The following is a 17,345-nucleotide window of genomic DNA, read 5'->3' as shown; positions in this document are numbered from 1 at the left end:
GGTATGCTACTGTTAGACACTGAAAAAGCGTTTGACAAGGTAGATTGGGATTTTTCTTTGGGCTATACAAACAAATATTGGGATGAAGGAAATTTACAAATGATGGATCCAGGCTCTATACGACAAACCACAAGCTAAACTAATGTAGGGTTGCCATCATCTGCTTTTCTAATTCTTCCGGGCACACAGCAGGGATGTCCACTATCACCTTTGTTATTCGCTCTCTATATCGAACCATTTATTGATGCATTACAACCTAATCTTCAAATCACACCACTGTTACCTGGTGCAACTGCGCTTAAAGCTATTGCCTACACTCCCAAAAACAATGCTTCTTGGAACAAATGTAAAACCTTTGATGAAGTTACCATTCTCAATATTCTTCCAGCACTGAAGCCTTCAAACCACTTCAGTGACTCTCTACCTGCACATTTCTTATTACCGATTCTGCTGGATCCACAGATGAGCTGGCAGATCACCTTCAGGTCAGTTCCAAAAGTCCCAAATTGGGATAGGGCTAATTGGCAGAGTAGCATGGACAGTTGCAGTCGAGGTGCTGATAACAAGAGACTGGCCCATTGAGTTACTCTGGTGGTACTTGGTACAGGTTGCAGGTCATGCCCAGGCCAGGGGGCAGCAGGTCAGCAGAGCAGGCAGCAGTCCTTCAGAGCAGCAGCCCAGGAGAGTGGCAGTCCTTTTCAGCAGCCTTGTTTGAAGTGGGAGAAACCTTTAGAGGGTTTCCTGTCTCCTCTGCTCAGGTTTTCTGCCTCTTTCATCCCCTGCTAAGGTATTCTGCCTCCCCTTCCATAGCTCCAATCTAACTACAGGGGATATGCAGTCCTTTGTGTGAAGGCAGGACACAGTCTATTCAGGTGGAAGTGGGGCTTATTCAGGTTAATTGCAGAGCCAGTAACCATGACCACACTTGACATCTACATGACTGCATAATAGATACATTAATTGAGAATAATTTGGAGCCATTTGAGCACAACTCGTCACAAACATCATACATCAGTAGTTTAAAAGCTACCGGCTCTGTCACCTTCACGTAAGGCATTGTCATGTATTTTCTGTAGTAGAAAAAAATTCAAAACACCCCCAATAACAAAAGACCTGTTTGCAACCTTCCTTGATAGCTAGGATCTTTAAGTAAACTGTTTTCTCAATTACAAATTATCTTGAACAACCACACCTCATTGGCACACAGATACAAGGCCTCCTGAACAACCACAGCCTCTTCGACACAAAGTGATTTTAAGATTAAGCAAGAAATGAAGAAAAATGCATGGTACTGTATTTCACATTCTGAACTGCCTTATTCAAACATAAGGGGGTGGGGGTTAGAAGTAGATGATCAGAGTTTTGCTTCCATTCTTCAACAACCTAGCCCAACCTTTTCCACAGGCAACATCAAGATTATACATCATTGCTTTTCAGAAATATTGGTTGATTAATTTGTAGAGAAAGACAATCCAGTTGTAGGTTTCTTATCACCAACTATTCTCACAAACCCTTCATGGGTGAAAGGTAAAATATTTGATCAGAGGAGAAGGCCTAAGACTAATAAGTCGATCTAGTTAATTTCAAACGTTTTGGTTAAATTGTCTATGATGGTCGTGTTGCTTTTGTCAACTCCCCTTCTGTTCAACAATACCAATATTTTAAGTTGTTTATAAATCTGTTCTTGTCTAAATGTTTGTTCATGGAAAATATTAAACACAAAGTCTTATGAAGTGGTCTTCAGACACCTTTGTCAAATACTGTTATACATGTCCTGTTAAACCAAATCATCTTGCACACCTTTGTGCAACCTGGGTGAACAAAAAATAATGTGTGAGGATAAAATCCCATTCATGATGCATAGATTCAGAAATGGTTGGATTAGACCCCTGAAAATTGGATTTGCTTACACAGAAAAATGTGTCAATATTACAAAATGTAAATATGAGCAAATCTATCAGCAAATTTATGAACAGCAGAATGTGCCACTTTATGGATGGGTCCACTATCAAAACATTGTTCATACTACCAATCTGTCATGTTTGTTGCTATTCAACATCAACGGGTGGTATTTTCCCACTCCAAAATAATTGAAACATTTATTTGGGCCAGAGGCAAGTGTAGTTCAGAAGGGAATATCAAATCCATGGGCATCATTACGATGCCGGTCGTGACCCAGGTGCGTGTGAGCACTGAAACATGTTGGCGCTTTTGTCTCTGCTTAAGCAGGTTTAAATAAACTATTTCACCTGCACCGGAATGCCGTGGAATCTTTTATTGGTAAAGGAACCGCTCTTCAAATATACATATATTCATTGAAAAAAAACATAGGTTTCACACATGTTATAGTTAGCTGGACATTTCACTCATACAAAACCATTGAAATTCCCCCGTTACAGTTAGTTCAGCTAACTATAACTCCTGCAATGCACTGCTGATGACGTCACATATTACATCACTCATGACATGGTCAGTGACATCACTCATGACATCACGGATGACATCTCAAATGACATCACTGATGACACCATCCTTGTGAAAGAGTGGCAGACCTCCTCTCAGCGTAATATAACCTTTGATACACACATTCAAAAATAGAAACTAAAATTTTCAAAAAAATGGAGATACCAATACCAGTTACAACAACCTATTCAGTAATTCCACCATCTATATACACATCCACTCATTCACCAACAGTTCTATATAGTCACTCATACATGTACTCACTCATCATATGTACTGATACATTGTCATTGTGATTGTCATTGTCAAAGATTTTTATGTAGCGCATCTTATCACCGTAAGGTCTCAAGGCGCTTGCAGCATGAAACCAGATGAACAGCTGAGGGGCAGAATAGAGTGGAGAGAATGAATTGGGCTAACAGAAAGGGATCTAATTGGGGAAGAGCCAGGTTTTTAAAGCTTTACACCTATACACCTTTACATCCTGTTACACACCGACAGTCATCCATAGAGTTACTCACACACATACTCACACATGTAAATAAACTATCAAACATCCATTTATTTGCATATACAGCTATACACACACTACCACACTTACTTCTACAGAAACTTACACATACTTACTCTCTTAAACAATCACTTATAGAAACACATACTTATTTAAACAGGAACTCTTCCAATCTCTCACTCTCACATATACTCACTTATATACATCAATACTCACATATACTAGATTAAAACATGTAGTTACTCATAAAGATACTATTGAGACAGTCATTCACTCAGTAACACACCCATACACACACTCATCCACCCATACATGCTGTCTTCAAAACACATACAAACAGTGAGTCAGTCATTCATGCATCTATGCGCTAAGTAATACCCCCCACCAAACCATACAGACACTCATACTGATACTCAAAAAACAACTAAAAACCCATATACACACTCATGTAGCTACTCACTAACCCATGCAGCCACTTATACACAAAGTGAGACACTGATACATATATTTAAATATTTAAACATTACTCGCTAATATATGTATTCACTAAGATACACTTAATAAGTCAGTTAACCAATCAATTTTTTTTTAAAAACCATCCATTTAGACACTTATTTACCCATTTATTCTTCCATCGACCTTTAGATATACATATATAAAACATATTTATTTTTCAGAAAGACACATTCACTGGATGGTGTCATCAGTGATGTCATGAATGATGTCACTGACCATGTCATGAGTGATGTAATATGTGACGTCATCAGCAGTGCATTGCGGGCGCGCGAGTTATAGTTAGCTGAACTAACTATAACGGGGGAATTTCAATGGTTTTGTATGAGTGGAATGTCCAGCTAACTATAACATGTGTGAAACCTATGGTTTTTTCAATGAATTTGCAAGGTTTTTTAAATGCTAATTCCTAACTATAACGTGTGTGAAACCTATGTTTTTTTCAGTGAATTTGCAAGGTTTTTTAAATGCTAATTCCTAACTATAAAGTGTGTGAAACCTATGTTTTTTTCAGTGAATATATATATGTATATATATATATATATATATATATATCAATCTGCCTTGAAGACTGAGTGGATGTATAAGTGCCTGAATGGAGGATTTATTAGCAATGTGATTGACTGTTTAAGAGACTAATTTAAAGTGTCCTACTAAATATATGGGATAGTGATTAAACTGTGTGAATACCTGTATCACTTTATCTCTTGTTGTGTAAACTACTACATACGTTGGTTACTAGCTATGTGAAAGTCTATATTAGTTATTAATTAGTTAAGTGAGTATTTGTATGGGATAGTGAATGTGTGTGTGGTGTGTGACTGTCCAAAGATGTGTAAATAGTTGATTTACTAGGTATATGAGGTTAAGACTGTATGTGGAAACAGTTGTTTGGGTGAGTGAATCTCTTTATGGGTATGGTGATGAGTAAATATATTTCTCAATGATACCTGTCTAACAAACTAGAAATATAAAATGCAGTGTATGTGACAGTTGTATATAAATAAGTATACATAAGACTCAGTGATTGTATGAGTGACTATCGAAAACTGTATACTTGTAATAGTAATTTTATAACACACTAAGTATGAGTTACTATCTATACGAATAAATAAAGTGGTGTTTGTATAAGTGTGTAGCTTAGTAAATGTAAGTATGATCAATTGTTTGCATAAGTGAGTGGAATGACTGGATAAGTGAATAGGATGTATGCTGGTGTGTAATGTCGATGTAGGTGTATAAGTATATTTAATAGTGTGTTCTATTGATCATTGACAGCATGTATGAGTGAATCTATAGGTAAGTGTTTAGATGTGTGTGTAGATGTAGGAATCACTTAGTGGGTTTTTAGAAACTGGTATTGGTGTGTCAATGGTTTCAAATATGGTACTCTGTATTTTACAGTGAGTGATAAAAGGTTATACTTGTGTATGATGAGGTGTATCAGATTGTCACGTGGATGATGTCATCAGTGATGTCATTTGAGATGTCATCAGTAATGTCACTGACCATGTCATAAATGATGCAATATGTGACATCATCAGCAGTGCATTGCAGGCGCACAAGTTATAGTTAGCAGAACTAACTATAACGGAGGAATTTCTATGGTTTTGTACGAGTGAAATGGCCAACTAACTATAACACCCGTGGAACCTATGTTTTTTTCTGTGACTTTCTAAGGTTTTGTAAATGCTAATTTCTAACTATAACGTCTCTGAAACCTATGGTTTTTTCAGTGAATTTCAAAGGTTTTTTAAATGCTAATTTTTAAGTGCGATAGTAGTTATACCTTTTTTTGTACTGATTTTCTACAGTTTTTTTGCTGTTTATTTATAAATATTTTATTCATTAAATAACATGATATATTTTTCTGAAAATTGCAAAAAAAAAATTAAAAAATTTCAAGCTGAAATATTGATGAATTTTTTTGTTTTCATTTTTTATTTTAATATATTTATATTATTTTCTTTTAACAAAAAGTTCCCAATTTTTTTTCAGAGTCGTACACTCAAAGTGTACACATCAAGGTGGGTGCGTGGATTCTAGACGCCATTTTAGAAAAGTCGTGAAGGATCCGCGTACGGTGTGCGAAGGCTGCATGTTTTTCAGTGAGAGAAAAGGGGACCCCCTCAGATTTAACTTTCAGGTCAGGGAGTGGAGGGGAAAAAGACACCAAGCGAATGAAAATAACTCCCTCTAGACCTATAAATACATTTCTTATTGGAGTTTTACTCTCAAACACAGGGCATATACCAACAAAGTCTACACAAGATGTGAGTTGTTTTTCATTTTATTTCATTTTTAGTAAAAATTAATTTTCTTCATTATTATCATAGTTTGCAATTGTAACACTTATAAAAATATAGACATATTACAAAAAAAAACTTTTTAAATTCATAAGAACACAATTAAATATCTACAGATCACAGGTACAGAGCCACACACGCACAACATATACACTCTAACTAGACATCCATCCTATCACAAAAACACCAACAATTATGTCCTATAGCATTGAATCTGGTGTCCACTATATGACCAAAGTCATAGGATTTTACAAAAAGAAAAAGGTCGACGCGTTTCGGTGGAGTTAGCGAGAATGAAGACCACCTTCTTCAGGACCACAACAGATACAGTGCAGTATAGGGCCTCTGAACCTGAAATATAAATCTTTATCAAATAATGAACAGTGTAGTAAATATTGTTTTTCGATGGTAGCTATGCCTCAAACGTAATCTGAAAAAATAGAAGCAGGCAAATATACGTAGTTTTTAGTCCGACTAATGCAGGTAGCCAGCATCTGTTTTTAATATGCCAAATGTCACAAAGAGGCGGGGGCGGCTTTGATTTTTTTCCTTTTTAGTTCAACCTCCTGGTTCGAACCACTTCAGGAGGATGACGGCGGTGGAGGCGGCGCATTGACGGGGACTGGAAACTTTGGATCTTTTTAAAACGCTGGAATATTTCAAAGACGATCAGGAAATTCAATCTGCTAGTGTACAATACACATAAAAAAAGGTGGTGTCCCCTCCACTCTATTGAACTAAAAAGGAAAAAAATCAAAGCTGCCCCCCGCCTCTTTGTGACATTTGGCATATTAAAAACAGATGCTGGCTACCTGCATTAGTCGGACTAAAAACTACGTATATTTGCCTGCTTCTATTTTTTCAGATTACGTTTGAGGCATAGCTACCATCGAAAAACAATATTTACTACATTGTTCATTATTTGATAAAGATTTATATTTCAGGTTCAGAAGCCCTATACTGCACTGTATCTGTTGTGGTCCTGAAGAAGGTGGTCTTCATTCTCGCTAACTCCACCGAAACGCGTCGACCTTTTTCTTTTTGTAAAATCCTATGACTTTGGTCATATAGTGGACACCAGATTCAATGCTATAGGACATAATTGTTGGTGTTTTTGTGATAGGATGGATGTCTAGTTAGAGTGTATATGTTGTGCGTGTGTGGCTCTGTACCTGTGATCTGTAGATATTTAATTGTGTTCTTATGAATTTAAAAAGTTTTTTTTTGTAATATGTCTATATTTTTATAAGTGTTACAATTGCAAACTATGATAATAATGAAGAAAATTAATTTTTACTAAAAATGAAATAAAATGAAAAACAACTCACATCTTGTGTAGACTTTGTTGGTATATGCCCTGTGTTTGAGAGTAAAACTCCAATAAGAAATGTATTTATAGGTCTAGAGGGAGTTATTTTCATTCGCTTGGTGCATGTTTTTCAGTTACATCATATACATTTAATATTACATGATGTGCGCGATTGGTATGCGTCCAGCCGCGACTCCTGCTCCCGCGCATTTGCGACACATGCGCATTACGATACGAGACGCTTGCACGGTGGCGGGTCCCGCGTGACGTCATATACGTGCTGGGGCATGTTGGGTGCACAACTCCCGCAAAAAAAAATTATGTTCCAAAATGATATGTATGTGTCTTTAATATACATATTAGGGCAAGAGATTATCTAAGATATTCATAAAAATAATATATTTGTACTTAAAATAAAATATTATTTTTAAATATATTTTCGAGAAGTCGGGTGCGTGCATCGTGAGCGCAGAGAACAAGGTCAGCAGAGCTGCTGTAGTGCCAGAGAAACCAGGTCAGCAGAGCCGCTGTAGAGCCAGAGAACCAGGTCAGCAGAGCTGCTCTAGAGCCTAAGAAGCAGGTCAGCAGAGCTGCTCTAGAATCAGAGACCCAGGTCAGCAGAGCTGCTCTAGAGCCAGAGACCCAGGTCAGCAGAGCTGCTCTAGAGGCCGAGAACCAGGTCAGCAGAGCTGCTGTAGAGCCAGAGAAACCAGGTCAGCAGAGCTGCTTAAGAGGGAGAGAACCAGGTCAGCAGAACTGCTTTAGAGCCAGAGAACCAGGTCAGCAGAGCTGCTCTAGAGCCAGAGAACCAGGTCAGCAGAGCTGCTTTAGAGCCATAGAACCAGGTCAGCAGAGCTGCTCTAGAGGCAGAGAACCAGGTCAGCAGAACTGCTTTAGAGCCAGAGAACCAGGTCAGCAAAGCTCTTTAGAGGGAGAGAACCAGGTCAGCAGAGCTGCTTTAGAGCCAGAGAACCAGGTCAGCAGAGCTGCTTTAGAGCCAGAGAACCAGGTCAGCAGAGCTGCTTTAGAGCCAGAGAACCAGGTCAACAGAGCTGCTTTAGGGGAGAGAACCAGCTCAGTAAAGCTGCTTTAGAGCCAGAGAACCATGTCAGCAGAGCTGCTCTAGAGCCAGAGAAACCAGGTCAGCAGAGCTGCTTTAGAGCCAGAAAACCAATTCAGTAGAGCTGCTCTAGAGCCAGAGAACCAGGTCAGCAGAGCTGCTTTAGAGCCATAGACCAAGGTCAGCAGAGATGCTCTAGAGGCAGAGAACCAGGTCAGCAGAGCTGCTCTAGAGCCAGAGAATCAGGTCAGCAGAGCTGCTCTAGAGCCATAGAACCAGGTCATCAGAGCTGCTTTTAAGCCAGAGAACCAGGTCAGCAGAGCTGCTTAGAGCCTAAGACACAGGTCAGCAGAGCTGCTCTAGAGCCAGAGAACCAGTTCAGCAGAGCTGCTGTAGAGCCAGAGAAACCTGGTCAATAGAGCTGCTTTAGAGCGAGAGAACCAGGTCAGCAGAGCTGCTTTAGAGGGAGAGAACCAGGTCAGCAGAGCTGCTTTAGAGCCAAGGGACCAAGTCGGCAGAGCTGCTCTAGAGACTAAGAACTATGTCAGCAGAGCTGCTCTACAGCCAGAGAACCAGGTCAGCAGAGCTGCTGTAGAGCCAGAGAAACCAGGTCAGCAGAGCTGATTTAGAAGGAGAGAACCAGGTAAGCAGAGCTGCTTTAGAGCCAGAGAACCTGGCAAGCAAAGCTGCTTTAGAGCTAGAGAACCAGGTCAGCAGAGCTGCTTTAGAGCCAAGGGACCAAGTCAGCAGAGCTGCTCTAGAGACTAAGAACTAGGTCAGCAGAGCTGTTCTGGAGCCAGAGAACCAGGTCAGCAGAGCTGCTGTAGAGCCAGAGAAACCAGGTCAGCAGAGCTGATTTAGAAGGAGAGAACCAGGTTAGCAGAGCTGCTTTAGAGCCAGAGAACCTGGCCAGCAAAGCTGCTTTAGAGTCAGAGAACCAGGTCAGCAGAGCTGCTTTAGAGCCAGAGAACCAGGTCAGCGGAGCTGCTTTAGAGCCAGAGAACCAGGTCAGCAGAGCTGCTTTAGAGCCTAAGAACCAGGCCAGCAGAGCTGCTATAGAGCCAGAGAACCAGGTCAGCAGAGCTGCTGTAGAGCCAGAGAAACCAGGTCAGTAGAGCTGCTTTAGAGGGAGAGAACCAGGTCAGCAGAGCTGCTCTAGAGCCAGAGAACCATGTCAGCAGAACTGCTTTAGAGCCATAGAACCGGTTCAGTAGAGCTGCTTTAGAGCCAGAGAACCAGATCAGCAGAGCTGCTCTGTAGCCTAAGAACTGGGTCTGCTGAGCTGCTCTAGAGCCAGAGAACCAGGTCAGCAGACCTGCTGTAGAGCCAGAGAAACCAGGTCAGCAGAGCTGCTTTAGAGGGAGAGAACCAGGTCAGCAGAGCTGCTTTAGAGCCAGAGAACGAGGTCGGCAGAGCTGCTCTAGCTGACACTGACTGACGGACTGACACTGACTGATTGACACTGACTGACACTGATTGACTGACACTGACACAGACTGACACTGATTGACTGACTGACACTGATTGACTGACACTGATTGACTGACACTAACTGAATGACACTGACTGAATGACACTGACTGACACTGATTGACTGACACTGACTGACTGACACTTACTGACTGACTGACACCGACTGACTACTCTCTACTATACTACTCACTCTCTACTACTCTCTACTACTCACTCTCTACTACTCACTCTCTACTACTCACTCTCTACTACTCTACTACTCACTCTCTATTACTCACTCTCTACTACTCTCTCTATTACTCTACTATTCACTCTCTACTATTCACTCTCGACTACTCTCTAGTACTCTCTCTCTCTACTACTCTACTGCTCACTCTACTATTCTACTACTCTCTAATACTCACTCTCTACTACTCACTCTCTACTATTCACTCTGTACTACTCACTCTTTACTACTCTCTACTACTCACTCGCTACTACTCTCTACTACTCTCCACTACTACTCTCTACTACTCACTCTACTACTCTCTACTACTCACTACTACTCTCTACCACACCCCCTCTACTACTCTACTACTCACTCTCTACTACTCTCTCTCTACTACTCACTCTCTACCACTCTCTACTACTCACTCTCTACTATTCACTCTCTACTACTCTCTACTACTCACTCTCCACTACTCAATCTCCACTACTCAATCTCTACTACTCGCTCTCTACTACTCACTCTACTGCTCTCTACTACTCTCTCTACTACTCTCTCTACTACTCTCTCTACTACTCGCTCTCTACTACTAGCTCTCTACTACTCACCACTACTCTCTACCACTCACTCTCTACTACTCTACTACTCACTCTCTACTACTCTACTACTCTCTCTCTACTACTCACTCTACTACTCTCTACTACTCTCTCTACTACTCACTCTCTACTACTCACTCTCCACTACTCACTCTCCACTACTCACTCTCTACTACTCGCTCTCTACTACTCTCTCTACTTCTCACTCTCTACTACTCACTCTACTACTCTCTCTCTACTATCTACTACTCTCTGTAGTACACTCTCTACTACTTGCTCTGTACTACTCTCTACTACTCACTCTCTACTACTCTCTACTACTCACTCTCTACTACTCCCTACTACTCACTCTACTATTCACTCTCTACTACTCCACTACTCCGCCACTCTCTACTACTTATTCTCTAATACTCTACTACTCTCTCTACTACTCACTCTCTACTACTCTCTACTACTCACTCTCTACTCATTCTACTACTCTCTTCTACTACTCACTCTAATACTCACTCTCTACTACTACTCACTACTACTCACTCTCTGCTACTCTCTCTACTACTCTCTACTACTCTCTACTAAATGTAAATGTGTTTGTATTTATATAGCGCACTTCTACCCAGAGGTCTCGTAGCGCTGTATTCATACCGCTGTGGAACCCATCCTGGCTTTCCTGTGAAATGTCCACTCCTGGGCACCCCCCAGGTGAAGCCAGGCATCCAAGCGCTGCTGGGGCCGTTGTGGAGATTAAGCAAGCTATTGCCCAGAGTCACAGAGTGGGACCCATGATTATCCTAGGCACCGAGGCGAGAATTATCAGGTCCGGGGAAATTGAGTCCAAGAGCCGCCGAGGCGGGAATTGAACCCTGGTCCCAGACCAGACCTCTGCCGCTCTAACCATTGAACCACGCTTCTCCGGAGCCAGAGAACCATGGGGAAGTGCACCACAGACCTGTACATAGAGTGACATTTGTAAAAGCAACAAAGCTTCACACGAAAAATTTGTAGAATTGCATAAATTGCAATATAGTTGTCTATTTAAAACATTTCAAGTTCAATATTTATATAGGTTATTCATACAATATAGCTGAGGTATACATGATCCATATAGGTGATTATGAGATTGGGAGTTTATATTTGTTCATCATGCAAAGTTTAGGACCTGTCCAAAGCCACCCAGTATTTACAACATTCTTTAGGTGAGTTTACAATGTGGTCATAGATGAGGCGACAGTTTAACAGAAGTAAATAACGAAGGCTCAAATAGTGCCCCATTACAGAATTGTCTTTCTTGAAGGTTGTAAAATTGTACAAGGTTAAACATAAAGGCTTTCTGTTCTGAAACAATGAAGGGAAACCAGCCATTCTGGCCATCAAAGGCAGCTCCTATTAGGAGCACAAGCCCTCAACCACCAATGATGGCATACTTAATTATCATGCTGTGCTCCTCCTTGGGCAGGCGCTGCAGTGCCCAACGGGTCCCCCATGGGGCCACTTTGCTGGAGATCTTTTAGTGTTGCCTCTAGGCCAGGAGCATCATTTTAGATGAGTTATGACTTTTAAAACAAATGTAGATTGGTATTGTACTGTTAAAATTGACCAGAGATCTCCTGTAGCCTAATTTATTTTCGAGATCTCTGTCAAGAATTCAAACATCAAATTAGATCTCAGGGACAATTATATTTCCTTGATCAATATTACAATGGTCGACATGTTTCACGCCTAATCTGTCCCTAAGCAGAACAAAGCCATTTCATCAGGACCTGCTTACAACCTAATCTACCCACGTAGGCACCAAGAGGTCTGTGAGTGAAATTGCCCTGCCTACTGTGTAAGCAATTACTTTGTACAAACTTACACTCTTAAGTATTGATATATTTCTTATTGCGCTGTGTTTACAACCTGCAAATTAAAACAGACAAACACCAACATTCATAAGACACAATACAAATGTATATTAAAAACTGCTTGGTTGGTTTTTCATACATATCGCACACTTTGGAATTACTAGTCCTTGCCACCCCATTCTTATCAGTACAGCCAAGAGACTATCAGATGCTTTCATCGCTAAGATACGAATAGCAGAGAATGCTGTAAAGAGTGCAATTCAGATTACACTGTTTAAAACCTGTGTGGTTAGGATAAATGCAAAAATCAACCAAAGTAAGACATTTTAACACTACAGAAAACCAAAAGTTACAATATGATACAATGAGATTTTGTCTGGAAAATGTATACCCCTACATTAAAGAGGATTGTGAAGGTAATTCCTCAGATTCCAGTCTAGATGAGACTGTAACCCAGAAAAAGAAAGGGAGACTATATGTCAGCACCCCAAGAAAGGAAGAGTGGAGGAGTGAGTATTAAATAAAAGCCCTTCAAAATGCTATGGATTTTATAATGGGACATAACCTGTTTCATCAATATCAACAAATGTATCCCATCAAACCTCCTTTCTTTACTCCTTGACCTATGGGACTTAATGCACAATCTTTTTTTAGGCAAAAGCGAGGGCAGAGGAAGAGGAAAGCAACGAAAAAGAGCACGTTGCGTACAATGGTTGCTAGAAGAACCACAGATGATCATGCGGAGCAAGGGCAAGAATTTAAATAAAATTACTTTATTGTAAATCTCTCTGATAGAGTGTTATCTAATTATGAAAAGATGATCATTAATAAAGGTTTAGGGGTTTTACCTATACTTCCAGAAGACCTGTCAGCCTTCATCGTGAATTATGGATGTTTTTTCAGAAAAATTATACTTCAGGGCATCTTTAAGGATAAAGCAAAGAAGGAAGATATAGGCTTAAAAGAATATGCCCATATCTCTCTAGATGACCCACGGGTAATCGAAGTTCCTGCCATTCCCAAGGGGCTATTTTACTTGATGATTAGGGTGGGAAATACCTGACATTGATACAAGCTTATCAGTCAGGTGCAGTTTATTGTAAGGTAAATATGAACTGGATGCACACAAACTCTTTCACATGATTTTGGTATTTCATGATGTTTGATACTTCCGCGAATACAATGAATTAATTCACCTGGCATGTGGCAACAACTTTAGAATGGGGTGACAAGGACTAGCGATTCCAAAGTTTGCGATATGCATGAAACACCAACCAAGCAGTGTTCCATATATATTTGTATTGTTTCTTTTGCATATTGATATTTGTCTGTTTTAATTTTCAGGTCGTCAAAGCAGTACAAAAAGAAATAAATCCATACTCAGGGTGTACGTTTTTACATATTAATTGTTCACAGAGAAGGGAGGGCAATTTCACTCACAGACTCCTGGTGCCTACTTGGGTGGGTTAGGTTGTAAGCAGGTCCTGAAGAAATGCCATTGGTCTGCTTAGGGACAGATTAGGCATTATCAGCCAGATTCATCATACTAAAATCGGCTCGCAAAGGGCCAGATTCTGAGAATCTGGCCCTTTGCGAGCGCTATTTTTGCATTTGGGATTCTTCATCCCAAATGCAAAAATCGCTAATTGCGAAATCGCATATTTGCGAGGAATTGCATTTAAGGAATCTCTATTTGAGATTCCTTAAATGCAATTCATCAACCATTTTCAATTTGCGAATTCGCAATTTCTGGCCGCTATTTACCACGAAGTCAGACTTCGTGGTAAATAGCGAAAACTCAGAAAAATGCACTTTAGTGCATTTTTCTGAGTGGTATGTTACACACACACATGTCCTTTGGACATGTGTGTGCGCAACATCTGGCTACATTTGCTTTTCAGTGGAGCTACAGGGTGTCCTTTGGACACCCCTGGCACCCTTGAAATCGCATCCTTATTTGCGATTAGCAAATTGCTAATCGCAAATAAGGAATAATAGGCCCATAGGAATGAATGGGGAGTTATTCCTTATTTGCGATTAGCAATTTGCTAATCGCAAATAAGGAAGATGTAGGAATCGCAATATTTTTTGCAATTCCTACATGAATCCCGTTTTGCAAGTCCTTAATAGCGATTCCTTATGAATCGCTATTAAGGACTCGCAAAACTGGATAATGATGAATCTAGCTGTAAATATGTTGACCATTATTATAATGATCAGGGAACCATAATTGTTCCTGAGACCAACTTTGTTGTTTACATTTTTGACAGAGCCCCCAAGAATACATTTGGGATATAGGATATCTCTAGTCCAATTTAACAGTACAATACCAATCTACGTTTGCTTTAAGATTCTTAGCCTCTAGGCAAGGAACTGATGTTCCTGGCCTAGAGGCAATACTAAAAGATTTCTGGCAAAGTGCCCCCTTGAGGGGTCTATTGGGCATTGCAGCGTCTGCCCAACAAGGAGCACAACCCGATGATGAAGCATGCCTCCATTGGTGAGTGAGGGCTTGTGTTCTTAATTGGAGCTGCCTTTGATGACCAGAACGGGTTCAGTGCCATCATATAGGCTGGTTTCCTGTCTTTGTTACAGAACTCCGTGCCTTTTTGTTTGACTTAGTTGGTAAAGGGAGGGCGTGTGCTGGACCAAAATCCCTCTGTAGCCCTCAAGGATTTGTAGATAAGGTAAAATTGTGCCACCAGGATTTAGTAGCTTTTGCTAAGTAAGGGTGTTAGAGGAGACTTGCTAGATGAATAGCCTAATGCACACTGATTGTGTGACGGTGTAACTGTAACATTGCAGCAGATTTAAGTGTTACGTTGTTTTGTGATTATGATGACATACCCAGAAAAGTATGTATATGTTCTCTAATTTCCTCCCTTAGCACATGTATATAGGCTTCTGACCACTAATTGTGAGGTGTAGAATTATCATAGATTCCTTTTTAGATCTATCTACAGACAGCTTTAGCTCTGAGCCATCATCCATGTTATGAACACTAAAAACATGCACAGAAGTGGCGCTGGGTCATCCCCGTTCAACAATTGGTATGTTTGCTCATCCCCTTTAAGCTACTGCTTGAAGAAAAAAAATTCTTATTAAAATAATTGTGATACCTTATTCTGCTGACTTTAGACCAAAAGTTATTTTGCACTCAAATGTGTTTGTTCACCAAAATGTGATTTTTGCTCCTGAATGTGTTTTCCACCTGAAATAGTTTCCACACTCCGGTTGACATTGCACAAAAAGCAATGTGGCACTTAATTGTTTTTTCCTCCTAAACATGTATCTTCAGCTAAAAGCTGTGCCATACTCCTGCTGATGTTGCACATTAATGTAATTGTGTTCTGCAAAGTGATTTTGCACCCAAATGTGATATTTTCTTCTAAAAAGCTTTCCACATTTCTGCTGATGTTGCACTAAGGGTCAATTTGCTTCTAAATGTGACTTTTGCTCCATTTGTTTTTACCCTTGTGTTAAAATTGCAGCTAGGATTACTTTGCTCCTGCATGTGTTTTACCACTAAATGTAATTTGTGCTTCTAAAATAGTTTCTCCACTCCTGTTGATGTTTATCACCAGTAGTTTTGCACCTAAATGTGATTTTGCTCCTAAATGTAATATCACAATCCTGCGTACTGTTCACCAAAGGTATTTTTACACATAGATGTGACTTGTGCTTCTAAAGGACTTCCACTCTCATGCTTATGTTGCACAAAGGGATATTGTGTACCACAATGTGCTACCAACCAAATGTGATGTCATACAGATGCACATCTTTTACAGCGCAATGTAACCTCTTACCACATTATCTGAATATATTGAGTGACACCACAGGGCTTTGTATCTAAATTTTCCCATCCTGAATCTGCTTCTCCAGCTCAATAACTTATAAATGTTTTTCACAAGATCTTATTGTAGCCACTAAACCAAAATAGCCATTGTCAAAGCCACTAGGTCTTGCACTTGCCGTAAGCCATTTGGCTTTGGAAATTCTTGTTTTGTTCCATCATGCTTTTTGCAAAACTTTATTATGGGGAAGCTGTTTGGCCCTTATCAAGTTAAAAAAATAAAACATTGGCTAAAGGCAAAAATATTTTTTCGGTCTGCAAAAAGCACATATTACGTATTGACGCTGGCACCGAAAATATCTACTTTATGTGCAGATGTCTTCCTTGTGAGAGTGCAGCATGCCATAACTGTCAGTGAAGTCAGCCAGTGCCTGAAGTGAGATAACCCATATCCTCATGATGCATGCTGGAGTGAGTGGGAAAAAAATGGAGTTACACAATGGAATAACGGATGGCGTCTGGCTGAAAATCCCTCTATTTTTCACAAAAATGTAGTAAAATCAAAAGGTGATGTTGGTTGCTAGACACTTGCCTTTGGAAATGTTTATTTTGTAATTTTTTGTAAATATTTGGCAATTAGATCAAGAGGGTTGAAAACATAAACAATCAGGCTTGCAAAGACACATTGTGCTAGTGTTGCATAGCTAGATAGCTAGCTTGACACACAGACAAATGGATAGATGGTTGCAAAGACAGAGACAGTTGCATAGCTAGATAGAGCAAGTTGCATAGATAGATATGGATGCCTAGATAGATAGATAGATAGATAGATAGATAGATAGATAGATAGATAGCCTGATAGCGATGTAGATAGATAGGTTGATAGAGAGACAGAGAGGTAGACAGACAGACTGACAGGTAGAGAGATGGACATGTGTAAATAGGTCGACAAATAGGAAGGGATAGGTAGATAGATAGATAGATAGATAGATAGATAGATAGATAGATAGATAGATAGATAGATAGATAGATAGATAGATAGACAAACAGACAGACAGACAGACAGCCTGATCGTTATGTAGATAGATATGTTGATAGAGAGACGGAGAGGCTGACAGGTAGAGAGATAGGCATGTGTAATTAGGTAGACAGAAAGGGTCAGATAGATAGATAGATAGAGAGAGAGATAGAAAGATAGACAGATAGACAGATCAAGAAATTGGAATAAATGGCACATCTCTGATTGGTAATATGATAGTAAAATGTCTACATAAG

This window comes from Lissotriton helveticus, chromosome 6, assembly GCF_964261635.1.
Source record: "Lissotriton helveticus chromosome 6, aLisHel1.1, whole genome shotgun sequence".
Taxonomy (NCBI): domain Eukaryota; kingdom Metazoa; phylum Chordata; class Amphibia; order Caudata; family Salamandridae; genus Lissotriton; species Lissotriton helveticus.
Note: the sequence above shows the minus strand (reverse complement) of the source record.